The sequence below is a fragment of the Erpetoichthys calabaricus genome, chromosome 2, assembly GCF_900747795.2.
Source record: "Erpetoichthys calabaricus chromosome 2, fErpCal1.3, whole genome shotgun sequence".
Lineage (NCBI taxonomy): Eukaryota > Metazoa > Chordata > Cladistia > Polypteriformes > Polypteridae > Erpetoichthys > Erpetoichthys calabaricus.
The window spans coordinates 276,931,892-276,951,146 of record NC_041395.2 but is presented as its reverse complement, the minus strand read 5'-3'; the positions used below and the strand labels follow the sequence as shown (position 1 = coordinate 276,951,146).

Here is a 19,255-nt window from a genome sequence, read left to right as displayed (position 1 = left end):
TACATTGTATGCACAGATCATAAACATAGTTTTTGAGCCAAAAGTTGTGTTGAAAAAATATATATAAATTTCCAAATAACGTTGGTACAATTGTTGCTTCTGAAATTTAAAATGTTTTTGTAAGACTACTGAGTGATCATTTTCACAATTGATTATTCTAATTTCTATTCAACATTTAGTATGCATCATTAATTAAAAATATGCTCATATGTTTATACTTGTGCCCTGTAAAATCCAGGCTAAATTATATAAAACAGACAGAAAAAGGTTTGGGGATGGCCACCCCGTATACTGAAAAAGTAGCAGAATTAAAGAAACACATCTTTACAGAAGCAGAGTTTACAACTGAACTGACTAACAGGTTGATTTTGTGCTATAAATATGGAGGATAAGAGGAAGAGGTAGAGTCAGGGTGGTCATAACAGGAACTGATGTAGCAGGAAGATGGATTGGGGTACTGGAAGTGATGTCAAGGGGGGACAGAATGATGTCATCAGACCGGTGGTGATGTCATTGGTCAGCTGATCTGAAGAGGAACAAGAGGAAAGAGAATCAGATGAGAGCGCCAACTCCCGGTCTGGCTGACAAATAACACTATTTGAGCCTGCAAACTGGCCCCCATGCACACATGTGTGACAATACATAATGTTAGTTATTCTTAATTATATGTAAGTCTTGTCCCTGAAGAGAGTTTTTGTAAACTAATACCTTCTTTATTTGGAATATATACAGTATATATAAAACAGTGTGTTGATTTTCACATTTTCATGTACTGTTAGCTTGTTACTGTTAGTCACATTCTTGAGAAGTTACTTATGAATATTTAAAGCACCAGTATTTTCTGAGGATTGCCTAGTTACAAATTTAGCTATTTCTTTTCATTTATTTATTTCAGGTCTTGCCAGACTATTACCTGACCAAATGAACTTGATATATTGAATGATCTTGAATGTTTTCACTTAGCACTATGAATTATTCTCTGGTTTGTTTATAAAGTGCCTAGTGATACTGTATGAAAGGTGCTGTATAAACTTGACTCTTAATGATATATTTTCTTGTGTTCTTATGAAACACTTTGGTGTTGTAGTAAAAGAGCTAAAAATTAGAATTAATAGAAATGCCTCTGTTAGAAAACGGAGTAGATGGCTTGCTGTGGAAGATAATTATTTTTCCGTTAATGTGGGAGTAAATATTAACAGTCAACCAAAAATCATTTGTTTAAGAATAAGCTAGTGATCTCGGATATGCTATGTTTGTGTGTACTAATGTAAAGTTTTGAATTAAAACATAAAATACTTGATTACAGTACTAACATATTCATATGCATAATTCCACGGGTAATGTTTGTTTTATTTGCTTTAAAATAGCAATGAATTCGATAATAAGATTAACAAGCCCTATAATACAAAACGAGTACTGCAGAAATCAATCTGGTTGAGTTTACTGTGCAAATTAATATTAATGTAATACATCTGTGCACATGTTTTGTGTGAGGTAGGCTTAGAGGATTCAGTTGATTCACCTGGGGTTTTTATATTTATTTCTTATTAAACCATTCAGAGTGATGTTATGTAAGAAATGGAAATGCCTTTTGTTGATCATGAATAATTTGCATTTCCTTTAACAACAATATGCAATTCTTTTTTAATCAATTTTATAGGCTCTGCAATAGCTCAAAGTTATATTGTTCAGGGTCTTGCTTTATTATAGTAATTAACTTGTTCCTAAAATATATTTTTATTATGAGTCATTTACTTTGTTTAGGTAATTTTTACCATATGGTAACAAATTTTAAGACTGAATGAAGAAAGAAAGCTAACATGGCATTTCCTACTCCTGGCTGTATCCCTTTCACTTATACATGGATCACTTGAATCGTTTTGAATTTCCAAAACCTTATTTCAGCACAATTAACATAGTAAAGTGATGAACTCAAGTGAAGAAGTATTTTACGTTAAATGTATAATTAATGAAAGACTGCTGCCTTGTTCAGCTGTACAGTTTTACTTTCCTTTTTTCAGCAGTAATTGTGAAAATCATAATTATTAAAGCTCTCTTTTAACAAGTCTTTCTGATACGTAGCCAGAATATACTAACAGAGAATAAGTGTCTGGTGGGTCAGTTCATTTATTTAATATTTTATTATATAGTATATTTTGGAGTATGTGAGGCATGACACATTACCACACAATGCTTATTTTATTTTTTTAATATTTAAATTACACATTAAATGTTTAAAATGTTGTTTACTTGTGCCTTAAAGTTAGTGTAAAAGTTTCTTAGATGAAAAGGTAAGAAGATGAATATTTTAACATATGAGAGGGACAAATCCATGACAAGTTAAAAGTCACAGTAATTAGATGTTAAACTTCAAAATTAACTGTTAATATGAAATAAGACACTATTAACAATTATTTTGGTGTAAAACGTAAAAGGGCATGCACACACGACCACATTCTATCATACAGGGCCAGGTTAGAGTTGCCATTTAACTTAATCTGCATGACTTTGGGATGTGGGAGGAAACCCACAAAAACATAATGAGAATGTTAAAACTTGACAGAAATGGTGGCTGGACTTGGGTGAGTCCTGGAATCTTAACTGCCTGCGATCATTGTGCCACTGTCCATCCAATAGCAAAAGTAGGTTGTGTAAAACATGTACAAATGTACTGTATAGATAACATGATTTGAAATTCTGACTATGGTGCATGTGCATGTTTTCACTTTTTTTTTTTGTTGTTAACCTCTTAGGTCATATTTCAACAACCTATTGCTTTTGTCTTCGGCATATCTTTCACTTTTTGGAGCTGTGCTTTAGTATCTTCCAAAGCTAGTAATATTTTTAGTTCTACATACTTTTTGTATTTTTAGGGGGGTCCTGGACTAAATCTAGAATGAGCTGGTACTTATCCTGAATGTGCAGATTGAACAGAATTTTTTTTGAAGTAGAAAAAAAAAATTATTCAAAAACATGACTCTGCCATAGCAGTTCATGTGCAATGGAAATGCTGAATTTCTCTGGCTGGGAATGTGAGACATATACTGTACTGTATATTATTCTGTCCTGTGTTCAGTCACATCAGTGTGACACCCTAACCTGAAGCAATGAACACACAGCTGTATCAAAATAGAGTTTCAGTTAACTATAAAACCCAAAAATGTGAGGAATATTCAAAGGGATAGGATAAAGTGTCAAGCAAAGAGAAAACAAATCACTTTCAGCCCTTCTGGGTTTTATTTGCACTCAGTCTGATTCCTTATGTATAGAGCAGGGCTATTCATCCAGAGTATAGTATCTTAAATGCCAAAAACTGCACTACTTGCCTTCCGAGCTCTCTTGTACTTACTGTCTTTCTCATTCTTTGCTCAGGCCACATTCTTGCACCAAATTGCCCCCAGTTGAGCTTTTGCTTCTGATGGCCTCTCAACTCAAAGCTTGACCAGCCTCTGGCAAGATATTGCCTTTAAACCATACACTCTGATTACCCCCAGAGACATCGGCAGAATTCCTTTTGGCATCCTGAGAGCCACGCTGGAAACATCCCAAAAATGCCAACTCATCATCTCGCCAGTTCATGCAATATTAACTGACCAGTGCATTTCACCTAGTTTAATTTTTATTAATAATATTATTTTGCCAACACCTTTGTCCAAGGCAACTTACAACATCTGAGATACAATGGATTACATTTCCTTTTGTTTTTCCATTTGGAGCAAAGGCAGGTGAAGTGACTTGGTTATGGTCATAGTGCCAATAGTGGGATTTAAACTCACAGCTGCAGGGTTTGAAGTCCAACGTCTTAACTACTAAATCACACTGCTTGCCTACAACATACATTCTTATCCAGGCGTTTCAAGTATGTGTTTAATTGTACAGCAATGTTAAACATAACATTCTCTGAAGATTTCTCTTTTAGTATATTTAGTACTTCAGTGTCATTACATTAAAACTAGGCAACCATTTTAATAACAAATTGGATTTAATTGAGATGTGTATATCAAGTACTTTTTTATGATTGCATTTAAGTTGGAAATTAATTCCATACAACATAGAACTATAAAGCACAAAATTAATTAAAAATTTTGCAGCAGAAAATACTGTATACTATGCGTATGGCGGAGTGGTGGCTGTGAGGTTAGGGATCTGACATGTAAATCCCTGAAGTGATTCCACTCTGTTGGACCCTTGAGCAAGGCCCTTAACCTGCAGTTCCTCCGTCTTGCGTATGACGTTCACCTGTATTCAGCCCTGCAAGCAGGTCCTCCAACTTGTAGGGAAAACTCGGAGATTGGTGGCAGGATTGGCACTCCAGCCACTTTAAAATACATCACACTGTTCCATTTGAACTAGTGTGGTGCTGAGGTATCACCAGTTGAACAGCTACACTTGGATCCTAATTTGGTGGTTTGTTGTGTGATTGGTGTGGCATCATCACAACACAAAAAATGGAAGTCATGTAAAAAGACCAGACTTTTAGCACCTCAAATATCATTGTTTTTATCAGTATTTGCTATTTTCACAACTGGTTCTGCATTTGTCAGTATTTATTCACTCTCTGTACTAATATGTTTTTGATTAAGTCATAGTAGTGAGATGCTTTAAACCCCTTCACGGTGGTTGCATCTGGTTCATTAGTAGGCCCTACATTTACTACAGTGACACTAGTGTAGAATGCCCTGTAGTTTTTACTGGTGTCCAGGAAACTATGCTTTTTGAATACCCTTCAAAAGGATAGGTCTGTTATGCAACCTCCATGTAACATCTGAAAGAAACGCTTTGCTAAGTCAGGATGTCCGTATGGTCCTTCTTTGAAGAAGGTGTTGGGGAAAAACCCTTTATTTGAGCATAAAGTGTGTTTGTGCTTTATTATGTCTGCAGTTTGGGGCTGAGCGGTGTGCCTCCTTGTTGTTGCAATATGTATGTGTGTGTGTATGTGCGTGTGTGTGTATGTATATGTGTACTGTACAAAAGTTTTAGGCAGGTGAGAAACACTAGTGTAAATGAAAATGCTTACACAAATAGAAGTGTTAATAGTTTATTTTTATTAAGAAATCTAAATTAAATCAATATTTGGTGTGACCACCCTTTGTTTTCAAAACAGCATCAGTTCTTCTAGGTACACTTGCACATAGTTTTTGAAGGAACTCAGCAGGTAGGTTGTTCCAAACATCTCGGAGAACTAACCTTAGATCTTCTGTGGATGTAGGCTGCCTCAAATCCTTCTGTCTCTTCATTAAATCCCAGACACACTCGATGATGTTGAGATCATGGCTCTGTGCGGCCCATACCATCATTTCCAGGAGTCCTTGTTCTTCTTTACTCTGAAGATAGTTCTTAATGACATTGGCTGTATTTTTGGGGTCGCTGCCCTGATGCAGAATAAATTTGGGGCCAATCCAACGCCTCTCTGATGGTATTGCATGATAGGTAGGTATCTGCTTGTATTTCTCAGCATTGAGGATACCATTAATCCTGACCAAATCTCCAACTTTATTTGCAGAAATGCAGCCCAAAACTTGCAAGGAACCTCCACCAAGCTTCACTGTTGCCTACAGACACTCATTATCGCACCGCTTTCCAGGCCTTAGGGGAACAAACTGCCTTCTGCTAAAGCCAAATAATTTAAATTTTGACTCATCAGTCCAGAGTTCTTCTGCCTTTTTTCTGCTCCCCATTTCTTATGTTTTCATGCATAGTTTTTGCTTGGCCTTGTTTCCACATCAGAGGTATGGCATTTTGACCACAATTCTTCCATGAAGACCTCTTCTGGCCAGACTTCTCCAGACAGTAGATGGGTGTATCAGGGTCCCACAGGTTTCTGCCAGCTCTGAGCTGATGGCTCTGTTGGAAATCTTTCGATTTCAAACGAAGTAAGCGTGATGTGTCTTTCATCTGCCACAATACGCTTCCTTGGCTGACCAATGCCTATATGGTTCTGAATGTTGCCCATTTCTTGTGCTTCTTCAAAAGAGCTTGAACAGTACATCTTGAAACCCCAGTCTGATTTGAAATCTTTGCCAAGGAGGGACCTTGCTGATACATTATTAACTACCTTATCTCTGTTGCTGTGCTTCTATAACATGAAATTATCTTCCACAACCTCACCTTGGTAGCAAAGTTTGGCTGTTCCTCATCCAGTTTTAAGCCTCCTATACAGCTGTTTGTGTTTCGGTTAATGCCTGCCTTTCAACCTACATATGAAAATGATGATCATTAGAACCTGTTTGGTATAATTGGTTAATCATACACCTGACTATAATTCTATAAAATCCCTAACTTAGAGCAAGTGTTCCTATAAGAACTGATGCTGGTTTGAAGGCAAAGAAGAGTCACACCAAATATTGATTGGATTTTATATATGAATGAAACATTCTTAAAACAACTTATTCCATTACAGGGATTCTGGGAAGCAGAACCTATTCCAATAGCAGTGGGTGCGGAGCAGGAGCCAAAACTCAGCACGCTGCTAGTAAATCATAGGGCCTATTCATTGGCACACTTGCATAGGGCTGTTTTAGAATTGCCAATTAGCCTAACACACAGATCTTTAGGATGTGGGAGGAAAACTCACAAAATTACCATGAAAGAGTATGTAAATTCTGTGAATAAACTAGCGCAAGCAAAATTTGAACCAAGGACACCAGATTTATGAAAAAGCAGTTATTAACCACTGTACCACCTGCTTAATTAAGTGGTGCAAGTTATGACTAAAATAAAAATTATTTTCAAGCCTTTTTTTATTTTAATCTTAAAACTAAATTAATGACAGGGGACAACTGCTGTACTGCTTTGGATGAGAGTTAGCCTTAGAAGATTTTGAAGAGACATGGATGGTTGGGCTTATCATGTCTCTCAAGTGGGCTGTTGGGGTGGTGGTGCAGTCCAAATCTTCAGAAACAGAGGATCAATAAATATACTTCAGTGGTTTCTTGGGAAAGTGTGTACAAGTGTGCTTGAGAGAAGATTACATCTGTTAGTCATACCTTGGATTTAGGCCCCACATATTGCTACTTAAAGCTGAACAACTTGATGCTTTTATAAGCTGGAAACAATCATCACACTTGAACAACAGCTTCAATCCACACTGAATTTATTCATGTAAGGCACTAGAAGAAAGGTGTCTGCTGTCAGCATTTTATAACTATGGAGAATTCAGATGTGTCACTGTAATTTTCACCAATTCTTGCAGCTTTACTGCAATCTGCTTGCAGCTACTTGCTTCAGAGTTTCTAATGTTATTAATGCATGGTGCTCATGAAAATATTTTGTTTCCCTTTAAGAATGTTTTAACAAAACCACCACATTAGCAAATATTAAAAAAAGGACACTTTTTTACACTCTCGGCCATCTTTGTTTTCTTTTATTACTACCCATATTATATCAATCCTGTAATTTTAGTACTTGAAGAGTTAAGGATGTTTCTTGTGCAAACTGTGTCATTGCAAAATTTTACATTTCATTTTAAGGGCTATTGAGGATGAAATTTTGACAAATTTTAGACCAGCATATTATCTATTTTTCTTAATAGTTTCCCTAATCCTCCTTCACAAGACCCTCTTTCATGATTTTTTTTCTTTCTTTTGACATAGTGGTGTATGAGTATAGTAATGTTTCTGCCTCTAGAGTTTATCTTGAATTCTATGAATAGGTAATGTGAATGTAAATAATAACATGCTGAAGTGGTGATTGGTAGTAGATGGTGCTGCTGCTTTATCAATCCTATGTCCATTTGTTTTTATATTGGCGTATTCTCTCCATGTCTTTTAGTGGTTTCTTTCAGTTATTCCTGTTTTTCCTCACACAGCTCCAGAGATGTTCATAGTTGGTTGATTGGCCATTCTAAACTGGCCCAGTGTGAGTGAGTATAGATGTGTGAGTATGCATGCATCCTATTATGGACTGTCATCTTGTCCAGGGTTGTTCTAGACTTGCGTCAGATGATATCAGGATAGGCTTTGGAATTCCTTAATCTAAACTGGATTACGTGGGTTTGAAGATGTATATGTATGTATGTTGGATAGGAGTCTCCCATTTGTATATCCAAATGAATACATGACTAATTTTTATTTCACATTTAAGTCATTAACCTAGACTGATTTAAGGTCGAGTAGTTCCTTTCTAAATGTGACTTAACTTATTATTATTGGCAGCTCATTTATTGGATGGCTCCTTGTAATTATTTGAAATGCATGCCTAGAAAGTATAATGCAGGTTCTTGGGCATTTATTTTTAATACGGTGCTAAAATTGGTAATCCCAGCTATAAATATTAAAATTTACATACCATTCTTTTGCATTTTATATTGGGAGGTGAAGGGTACTATAGTCCCATTGTGAAAGCAAAAGCATTGAAACTTAACAAATATGTTTATTTTTCAAGGCAAAGTGTTATTGAGTATTGGGCAATTTCTTGACATTGTATATATACATGAAAACAGCATACCCATGTTGTTTTTAGGAAGACGTAAAAGCAAACCATTCCTGTGTGATTCAGCCATTTTAAAAGGAAACTGTGCTCTTCACTTTGCTGTTTGTCTTCCTCTACAGCAACTTTTCAGCCCCAAGGGCTTAGCATCTTTCAGCATATGCTTTTCACCTCGAATCTGGTCTCCAAGTGCTGTTACTGAGATTAGACAATGTTGATACCCAGATGTGAATTGTTGACAGTAATCACTGAATAATGTCACACATTTGATTGCTTATAGTCTTTCACTATAAAGAAGCTTATTTCGTTATTTGACAACGATAGTGCTTGTTGCAACCTGGGATCATCAGCACACATATAGCTTACGATCAAGTGACTAGAACTGAACAAACATTATAAGCATACATTTAGTTTTAATCGTGTTGAAGTTTAAAAGTTTGGTTCAGAATCTTTAGCATACGCGTAGTGGTTGTACAGGGCTGTCATTTCTACCTCAGAGTGGTGGGATCTCTATGGAGTTTGCATTTTCTTGCCATGTATTTATGGTTTGATTGATATCAGCGAGTGTCAGTGAGTTTACACACTCAAAAACATTATCTTCGATTAATACCATAGCCTCAGCAAGACAGACTCAGCAAGCTCTATAAAAGTTGCTAATTGGTTTATGGAACTTCTGTCTGTTTCATTCTGTGGTTTGGCTCTTGTCTCACTCTCTGCCCTTTTCACTTTCTCAGTATTTTTTTTTTATTGTTTATGAGTTCAACCCACATTGAAAGTGCATAACATGATACAATACTAAGAAAAGTATTGAAATTCAGTTCTGTTTTTGATACTCAGTAAAGAATATAATGTAACTGAATTAAAATGTTTTTAAATAAATGGCAATTCTATATGCATTAAAATATGTACATGAATGGCAACAAATAATCAACATTTTTGTTATTAAATGCAAATATTTCAGGTAGTACAATCTTTTGTAATAAGTGTAAAGTTCTTTAAAAAAAAAGTTAAACAGGAATTTTAAATCTAGTCAACAGTTTTTTACATTGATGAAAACAAGTACTGTTACTGCGGTAGTATAATTACAGTAAATGTTACCAATGTCAATAAATGTTAGTTGAATAAGTACTGCAATCTTTTATAAACAGTATACATAAATATATTAAACATTCAAGTAAAAAGAAAATTGAATGCGGTCTTTTATAAACAATGGTACAGAAAAGCAACACACAAACAGACCCCTAATGCTTAAAAGCGTTGCATAAAAGCCAACAGTACACATTGCATTTTTGTGTAAATAAACTACATTTGTAACTTTAAAATATTTTACATGAAAGACTAGTGTGTAAATGTAAATACACACTCTGAAACACAACTGTAAGTATATGAGCACATGAAGGAGTAGCAACTCTGTTTATGTAGTTGATCACTGAACAGTTATAGTGCCTTATTTTATATAATTATTCTAATTACAGTGATCCCTCGCTATATCGCGCTTCGCCTTTCGCGGCTTCACTCCATCGCGGATTTTTCGCTGCTTCGCGGGTTTCTGCGGACAATAGGTCTTTTAATTTCTGGTACATGCTTCCTCAGTTGGTTTGCCCAGTTGATTTCATTGGCAGATGGCTGAGATGCTATCCAGCTTACTTTCTCTCTTCCTCTCTCTCTCTCTCTCTCTTGCGCTGACGTAGGGGGGTGTGAGCAGGGGGGCTGTGTGCAGCTGCTTCCTGAAGGACAGGCTGCACGGAGCTTCGCATACTTAAAAGCTCAAAGGGCACGTATTGATTTTCTGTGGCTCTCTCTCTCTCTCTTCCTGCTCCTGACAGAGGGGGTGTGAGCTGCCGCCTTCAACAGCTTTGTACCGGCGGTGCTTCGCATACTTAAAAGCCAAAAAGCCCTATTGATTTTTTTTTTGACTGCTTGCTTTGCACTCCTTTGAAAAGGAAGATATGTTTGCATTCTTTTAATTGTGAGACAGAACTGTCATCTCTGTCTTGTCAAGGAGCACAGTTTAAACTTTTGAAAAAGAGACAAATGTTTGTTTGCAGTGTTTGAATAACGTTCCTGTCTCTCTACAACCTCCTGTGTTTCTGCGCAAATCTGTGACCCAAGCATGACAATATAAAATTAACCATATAAACATATGGTTTCTACTTCGCGGATTTTCCTATTTCGCGGGTGGCTCTGGAACGCAACCCCCGCGATGGAGGAGGGATTACTGTATTAAATTTCATCTTATATTGAAAGCTCTGTTTTATTCTTAAATAAATTACACACTGCAGTGATTTGAAATAAATAATACTGTACTGGTACAGTCTCAAGGTCTGACACAGTGGCATAAATGCTCATGGTTTTAAAATTCGACATTTATTTTTTAAAAAGGAAGGTTTCTCATTAAGAAATTCAAACCGCTTACTTGCAACATCTTGCAACTGTTTCTAGTGGGACTAACTGTATCAAGTTGTAGCCTTATTTGTGGTTAGATACCTGTTAGACTTGCCAATTTAGTTCAGAAGCTTGCATACTGTTTGTCCCCTGACACCTCCAAATTTTGTTCACCTCTCCCCATCAGAAAGTTGTTGTCTGCCTCCCAACTCTGAGCTCATTGATGTATAACTTGGAAATTTTTTATAAAAACCTGAGACTTGAGGACTTCTTTGGAGGGGTATCTCCTGTCAGTTCTTGAGAAAGTTACAACCTGATACAACTTTGATAAGCTGTCCATTATATAAAATTAAAGTTCCACACTGGTTTAATTTTCGCTAACATCCTCTAAGTGATGTTTGAGTTCATTGGTAAAGCTATCTTATAGCGTACCCTTGTAGCACTCTTTCATTTGTTCATCCTCCCCAAAGGTCAGTCATTTGGGCTCCATGCCCAAAATCCTGGAACTGCACACCCTTCACTTTCTGTTTGGCAGCTTTTAACTGGCACAAGTCCCTGTGACACTTTGTATTGACCTGCTATATATTTAAATCAACATAAAAATTATATATTTAAATCAGTGTAAACTTGGTTTCTATGGCAGTACTACAGTTTGCTACCTTTGGATGGAAATAAAAACATATACGTTCATTTAGGTTGCATTGCACATGGTATGAAGTAATACATTGGTTTCTAATGTTTATTAAGTAATGGCTTTATTGATGTTTCCATTTGTAGCACATTATTTAAAGCTCATTCTAAAAGCTGTTCAAGTTATATCTGTCACAATTGTAATATTATACTGTAAGCATAACATTGTCAAAGGTACTTAATCCTGTTTGGTATCTTGGGCCTATCCTGACAGCATCAGTTGTAAAGCAGGAAGCAGATCTAGACAAGGCACCAGTTCATTACAATGTTAGATAAATATCCTTATTAACATTCCCTTAACACATTTAAATCTGCGCGCACAGTTCTTTCTTGACTTTAGTGTACACAGGACCCAGTGTTCTTTAGCAGTCCAAAATGAAATTGTGATTTTTAAATTGCCATCTATATAAAGAGGTGGGTTGCATGCACAATACTTTCTAAATATGTTTTAGTACATAGAGTCGACATTGACTTAACTTCAAAGCACAAGAAGGTGTTTCAGATACCAGTTTAGAATATTTAAAACAAAGAAAAAAAAATTAAAAATATTTTGTATTTAATGAGAAGAATCTCCATACTCTACACAGTACCAAATTTGGGATATTTTGAGATTTTATTTGAAGTAAATAACATTCCATGCCATCAAGTCTAACTTATACAATGATATTACATAGAATCAAGTCAAACTTAGCAAAACAGAATTCAGTCCCCACCCGAGAGAGAGGAGAGCCAACAGCAACAGCAAAAGCAAAAACAAAAAAGAAGGGAAAATGTTGTTTTCCCCCCCGATATAAATGATTATTCTGTAATATTATTATTTAGATCTTGCCATATTTTTAAAAAGTTTTGAACTGATCCCCTAAGCAAGAATTTGATTTTTTTCCAATTTCAAATATTATAGAACATCAGTTACTCACTGAGTGATAACAAGTGGCCTGGGATTCTTCCAGTTAAGCAAGATAACTTTGCATGCTAGTAGTGTGGTATTGGCAATTACAATCAATTTGTCCTTCTTCACTTTAAGTCCACTGGGAGTACACCAAACACTGCTGTTAATGGGTTAGGGGTGATTATGACACCAAGGCTGTCTGATAAGCATTCAAAGATTTTTGTCCAAATTGATGTTAATTTGGTACATTTCCAAAATGGGGCCCAGTGAGGTTGTAACTAGACTGCAACATTCACAGGTTGAATTTTGCCCTAGATACATTTTGGACAATTAAAAATGAGATAAATGCGATTGATGAGAGATTTTTAGTTAAATAATTGAATGCTTTGCGCAAATGGAGCTAGAGTGTATTCTATGCATAGCTGCCTTCCACTCCTTTTCTGAAATGTTACGTGAAAGATCCTTTCTTTATTATACCATGGGGTCTTTGAAAGGAATAGACTTAAACATGTTTTTATATATTACTGAGATGCTGTCTTCAAAACTGGTCAGTATTTCTTCCAGAATAGACATCGGTGAGTGGTGTGGAAAATTGGGGTATGTTCTTTAAAGCAAAGTTTATGATTTTAAAGAAGTGGAAAAATTGTTTTGATGAGAAATTAAATTTGAAGCGTAACTGTTCATAAGATGCAAACACATTATCTATATACAATTCTCTTAAGTGTTTTAATCCCAGATGTTTTCCAAGCATTAAAAACTACGTCTGAGAAGGTAGAAAAAGGTGATTGTCATGGAGTGGTGCAACAGATAAATGCTTCTTTGCTTTGAAGTGCTTCCTGCATTGGTTCTATACTCTGATTGATTAATGGACAATTTGATTATTTGTATTCTGACAGTAATTTGCATTTACTTGGGCACAAAGCAGGACATATAAAGAAGTACAGCAGGATTTTATTTCTATTGGCAACCAGGCTTGTGCATATTCATTAATATGTGTCCATGTCCAGGTCTTTATAGCTTGTATATTTGCCGACCTGTAATAAAATTGATAGTTAGGTAGTGCCACGCCACCTCTGCTTTGGGTCTTTGTAGAGTCGTACTTTGAATGCTTGGATGTCTCAAATTCCAAATAAATTAGGTTATAATTGAGTCTAATTTCTTAAAGAAAGATTTGTTAATGTATATGGGGATGTTGTAAAATGAAGCTTGGGAAGTCTATTCATCATGACAGAATTGATTCTCCCTGCTAATGTGAGATGGAGTGTAGACCGTCTGTTCACATCTTGTTTAATCTCTTCCATGCTGATAGCAAAGTTTTGTTGAAAAAGATCTTTATATTTGCTTTTGTTTACCCCTGTATATTTAAACTGATCTGATAAAATAAATGGATATATTTCCAATGTAGCGTTGTGTGCTAGAGAGTCCATTAGAAAAAGCACACTTTTATTCAAATTAACTTTGAAATAAAATTATATTTTTTGAAATTCTGTAAGTGCATTAAGGACTACTGGTAAGGAAATTTGTGGGTCTGATATATATAGTACCATATATGCATATAATATTATTTTCAGTTTTAGTCCTTCATTGATGATCAGCTTTATCTCTGATACATTTCTGAAGTGAATGGCCTTTGGCTCAATAGCAATTGCAAAAAAGCAATGGTGATAGGGGGCATCCTTGTTGAGTACCACATTCTAGTTTGAAATAGTTTGAGATTATTTTGTTATTACAGACAGAGGCTTCTAGACTGGTATAAAGTAGTTTTATCCATGCACATAAATCTGAGGCAATCCCAAATTTGTGCAGTGTGGTGAATAGAGAACCATGTCAAATGCTTTTTCTTTGTCCAAAGATAATGAAATCTCTTGTGTGATAGATTTTATGGTTGAGTATATTACATTAAACAAATGCCAAAAATTAGAAGCTAAGTGTCTGCCTTTAATGAATGCTGTTTGGTCCTATGATATTACAGAAGGAAGCACTTTCTCAATAATTTTTCCTAGAACTTTGGAAAGTATCTTAGCATCATTGTTCAAAAGTGAAATTGGACTGTATGGTACACATTGTAATAAGTCCTGATTTTTCTTTCAAAAGATGTAGGGCTAGGCGATATGGGCAAAAATTAAAATCTCGATTTTTTTTTTTAGTGTTATGGGCGATTTTCTATTTTTTAACATGAACTCAAGACAAAACAGAACTCAAAAATAAGAGGCAAATGCCTTTAAGTGCCCAGTCTTTGTCAATATAATGAACTGTCAGGCTCATGTAAGGCTACATGGTTCTGCTCGTCCAGAGATCTGTTGTTGCAGAATTAAACAATGCTTTTTCCAGCTGCATGGTGATTTCCCCCGATGTTTCACTGTATAAACGGGGCAATGCCACCTCTGCAAAATATTTGCGGCACAGTATTCTATACTTGTGGTCTATTACTTTTAGCGTTCTAACAAACCCAGGCTTTTCTACTGTATAAAAGGGCACCATGTCTTTACCGATATATAAAATGTCACCACATCTGGAATGTCCTTCCACCTCTGCCTTGTTTTGTCATACGGTGTGACACTGTGTTCTAACATTAGTTCTGGGAATGCGATTACAGCTAGCATTGGAATTTCGGCGGGAAACACATTGCTCTCATTCCACTGGATGCCTTTGTTTCAGATGCTGGAACAGGTTTGTAGTGCTGCTACTTTTTTTTTTTTTTTTAAACAGCTTTTTTTACAAACCTTGCACCGCACAGTGGTTTGTTCCACTTCTGACCTCGATAAACCAAACTATGTCCTTATGACTGAAGTAACATGCCCTTGTTTTGGTATTATTGCGTCTTCTTCAGCTGTATATGTGCACTCATTAGTAGCAGCCATTTCTCTTCACCAGTGTTTGTCTGACTCTGTACATGTGAAAACCCGGTGGTCTTTGGGAAACAGTGCCAACATCCAGTTGTGGTAACTAAGAGAATTACAGGTGCAGACTTGTGTTGAAGGACTTGAGACAGAGGAAGCATTAGATTAAAGCTGATTTTTCGATGTAAGCATTTTTTAAATTGATTTAAAACAAAAACTCAAATTAATCGGATTAATTTTATTTATTGCCTAGCCCTAGAAAGATGGTAGTTAATGTTTAGCAAAAGTTTGAGGTAGAATTTTGTTGTCTCTAGCATTCATAAATGTCGCTAATAATAGTGTAGCTAACTTATCTGAATTTTTTTACATAAAATTTCACTTGGTATCCATCACGGCCTCCTGCTTTCCCACTTTGGAGTGAGTTTATAGCATCATGCAATTCTGAGACTGTCAGAGGTTTGTCCATTTGCTCTGCACTAAACTTATCTAGCTGTGGTATTTGTAAAAATTGATTAGATTGTGTCTTATCTTCTTTAAGCTGAGTAGAATATAAGGACTTATAGTACTCTCTGAATATGTGCGTTATATTTTTATGGTCAGTGATTTTATCTCCATCTGTGTTGGTAATTTCTGTAATTGTGTTGTGAACTTTCTGCTTGTGGATTTGTTGAGCTAAGATTTTATTTGCCTTCTCTCCATGTAGTATTGATGTTGCAATTGAAAGATGAACTGTTCCATTTTATTTTGTTGTCAAAAGGTTAAATGCTGATTGCAGAACCTGTCTTTGCATATAAAGTGCCTCATTTGAAAACTTGGCATATTCTTAAACTATTCTGGTAATTTTGCTGATTAACTCTGACGCTTTCTTGGTCTTCAATTTATTTATATGGGAAAGATATGAAATAATCTGTCCCTTTAAAAATGCCTTCAGAGTTTCCCAGATTATTCCTGTAGAGACCTCTGAGGATGATTTTGTCTCTGAAAAAATAATCAAGATCCAAGATCAGAGAGGCATGATTGGAGATAACAGTTGTGTTGTACTTGCAAGAATAGATAGTGGGCAATAAATTATTATCAATAAAGAAATAATCAATACTTCAATAACTATGATATACAGGTGAGAACAAGGAATGTGCTTTTAAGTTTTATCAGACCCATGGAAACTCTTAGTTCTGATCCATTAAAAACTGTGACTGTTTTTGTGGTATTAGATGTTAACACCACTATAGTTAAAGACATATTCAAGTCTGGATTTAGTGAGAAGCCAAACAAAATGACACATTTTATTGGCTAACTAAAAAGATTACAATATGCAGTCTTTCGAGGCAACTCAGGCCCCTTATTCAGGCAAGATGTAATACAGAAACTGGAGTTCCCTGTGTTTATATACACACTAGGACAGATACAACATTGGGAAACCTTTAAGTTAGTGTGAAAGGATACAGCCTGGACACGGTTTTTAGCATCACCACACGTTTATTCCCAATCTACTATTTAAAGTCACTATGTGCACCACCACCAAACACCCCCACAGTCTCCCAAAGTCCAGTATTCCTTCTCTGGCTCTTCTTCTCTCACACACTCTTCAGGCCTGTCTTCGCCCACCTCCTTCTCCGACCTCATCCACCTTCTCACCCGACTCCAGCCTTGATTGTTGGGATGAGGACCCTTTTATAGGCAGCCGAATGCCGACTACACCCAGCCACCTGTGACAGAACTCCCCCGCTAGCTGAGACCTCCATGGGCCAGCGGACCGATCCGCGAGGACTGGCCTTCCTCGGCGGCAAGCCGACACACTGTAGCCTAGGGCCCGATCCTAAAAAAAAACAAAAACAAGGGCGGAGGCGTTGCCCTGACGCAGCCCCTCGGCTCGTCCTCTGTTGGGCCAACGCTCTCGGCCCCGATCGGCACCCCGATGCTCCCTTTTTCGGCTTCCCAGCCTGACAAGTCCTCGGCCCTCGCCATGGGACCACCAGCGACAGCACACGTGCTCGTCTCCTTCCCAGCCAACGGGTAATTCCTCTGCCTCCGCAGAGGACGGCCTTTCGAGGGGTGCGCGCACCCAGCTGCACGTCCTCCCGTGTCAAGCCGCTTCCTCCTTTCATTTTGGGACGCTGTGACGGTTCGAATCTGCCCATTGCAAGAGGGCAGGCCCAGCCCTGCTGGCATCCAGAGCTTCACGGGGTTGGTCTCTCTTACCTTCCCCGTTGTGCCTCTCCGGTCAGAAGCTCCTGCAGCGTGCCGATCCTCCTTCACCTGCGGCTCCTGATCGCACCCCACTGCCATCCCTCCTGACTCCTGCATCTCCGCCTGGAGGGCACATTGCTCGGCCGGCAGCAATAGCCCAAGCTGCAGCTGTTCTTGCAGCTCCTGCAAAACCGCTGCTAAGGAGAGAGAAACAGCCGGCGGTGAGCTTACCTTGCGAGCAGCATCACTCACCGACTGCTCTCAATGGGCCCTTCCCTGCGGCCCACTCGGGTTTCTTCGAGGCACGAGACGGACATTCCCTGCTCCCGCCTCCGACCAATCGTTGGCGAGAAAACAGGACACGCTGTCCAATCCCGTGCCTGTCACGAGGAGGGACTTCTGGTCAGTGGCCATCTCGTCCTCCTCTCTCACAGGGAGACGAGATTCCGGGCAGCTCCGCGGCTGCTGCGGCTGTCGAAGCTGCAGCCCTTCCTTCTCGGCAGCTCCTCCTGCGGCCACCGCGTCTTTGAGCCGCCCCTGAAACATAAAGTCCACCGCAGGACCGCTAATGGTCCGCGACTCTACATTTCCCTGCGGAGTTCGGTGCATGCCACCCCTGTGGCACGTGGGTGAGCTTCCCTGCTGTGCCGGGCCTTCCACAGACTTTTTCGATAATACAGGTCTGCACCTTGAGCCAGGTGCAGCATCCTGCCGGCTACGCCACTGTGAAAGGGTACAGCCCGGACACAGACAAGAGGACACGGTTTTTAGCATCACCACACGTTTATTCCCAATCTACTATTTACAAGTCACTATGTGCACCGCCACCAAACACCCCCACAGTCTCCCAAAGTCCAGTATTCCTTCTCTGTCTCTTCTTCTCTCACACACTCTTCAGGCCTCTCTTCGCCCACCTCCTTCTCCGACCTTGTCCACCTCCTCACCCGACTCCAGCCTTGATTGTCGGGAGGCGGACCCTTTTATAGGCAGCCGAATGCCGACTACACCCAGCCACCTGTGACATTAGATATCTGAAGTGTAAAAAATTAATAGACTTCTTCAGGCTAAGATTCATTTAGCAAGAGAGGAGAACAATGTATGGTCAAGATCTTTGGATAAGATAACTGTCCAACAAAGTCTTTTGAAGTTTCTGATAAGTTTTACAATGCAGTGTGGGTCTGTAGACAGATTGTCTGTGTCAGTCCGAGAAATGCAAACAATCCTCATATCTGGCCATAAAACTCTTGTCTCTATTTAAACCATGTTGTAAAGTGTTACATTTTAGCAGGAGTTTAACTTCCCATTCTTTTCTCTCTTGCTGTGTTCTAAAGTTGCCCATAAGCACTGTGACATTAAAGTCCCTCTCACAGTGTCCATGGCTGTTGAAGTGGGCTGCTACAGGAACATCTGTGTTGCCATGCTTGATGTGGAACCTGTGTAAATTTTTTCTTTGGCAGTGTGTTTGTCCAGTTTCTCCCACATAGAGTGCAGTGTCAAGACATTTAATACAGATAATTAGGTAGACCACATTAGATAATCTGTAGGAAAATTATCCCTTTATGCGATGTTCTAGTTGGCAGTGTGGTATAACTACACAGTCTGTATTATAAATGTGAACACACATTTTACATGTTTTCTGTAGGCAGGGAGATGTGTCATTTTCTGTTGGTTCACTTAGGGAGCTTCGGACAATTAGTTGCTGTAGGTTTGGCGGTTGTCTGTATGCCAGGAGGGGGAGGTTCTGGAAATACATTTTTCAGTGTTTGGCCATTGTTTAGCATTGGCTGAAGTTCTTTTATAACTTTTCGAAGTGCTTCAAGATGTGGGTTATAGGTGA

General features: G+C 38.0%; 1 protein-coding gene across 4 annotated transcripts in view; it reads left to right on the top strand.

Annotated features, from left to right (window-relative positions):
• Nucleotides 1–19,255, top strand: part of LOC114647068 (adenosine kinase-like) — a 594,211-nt gene that overhangs the window by 193,923 nt on the left and 381,033 nt on the right. The window lies entirely within an intron of this gene.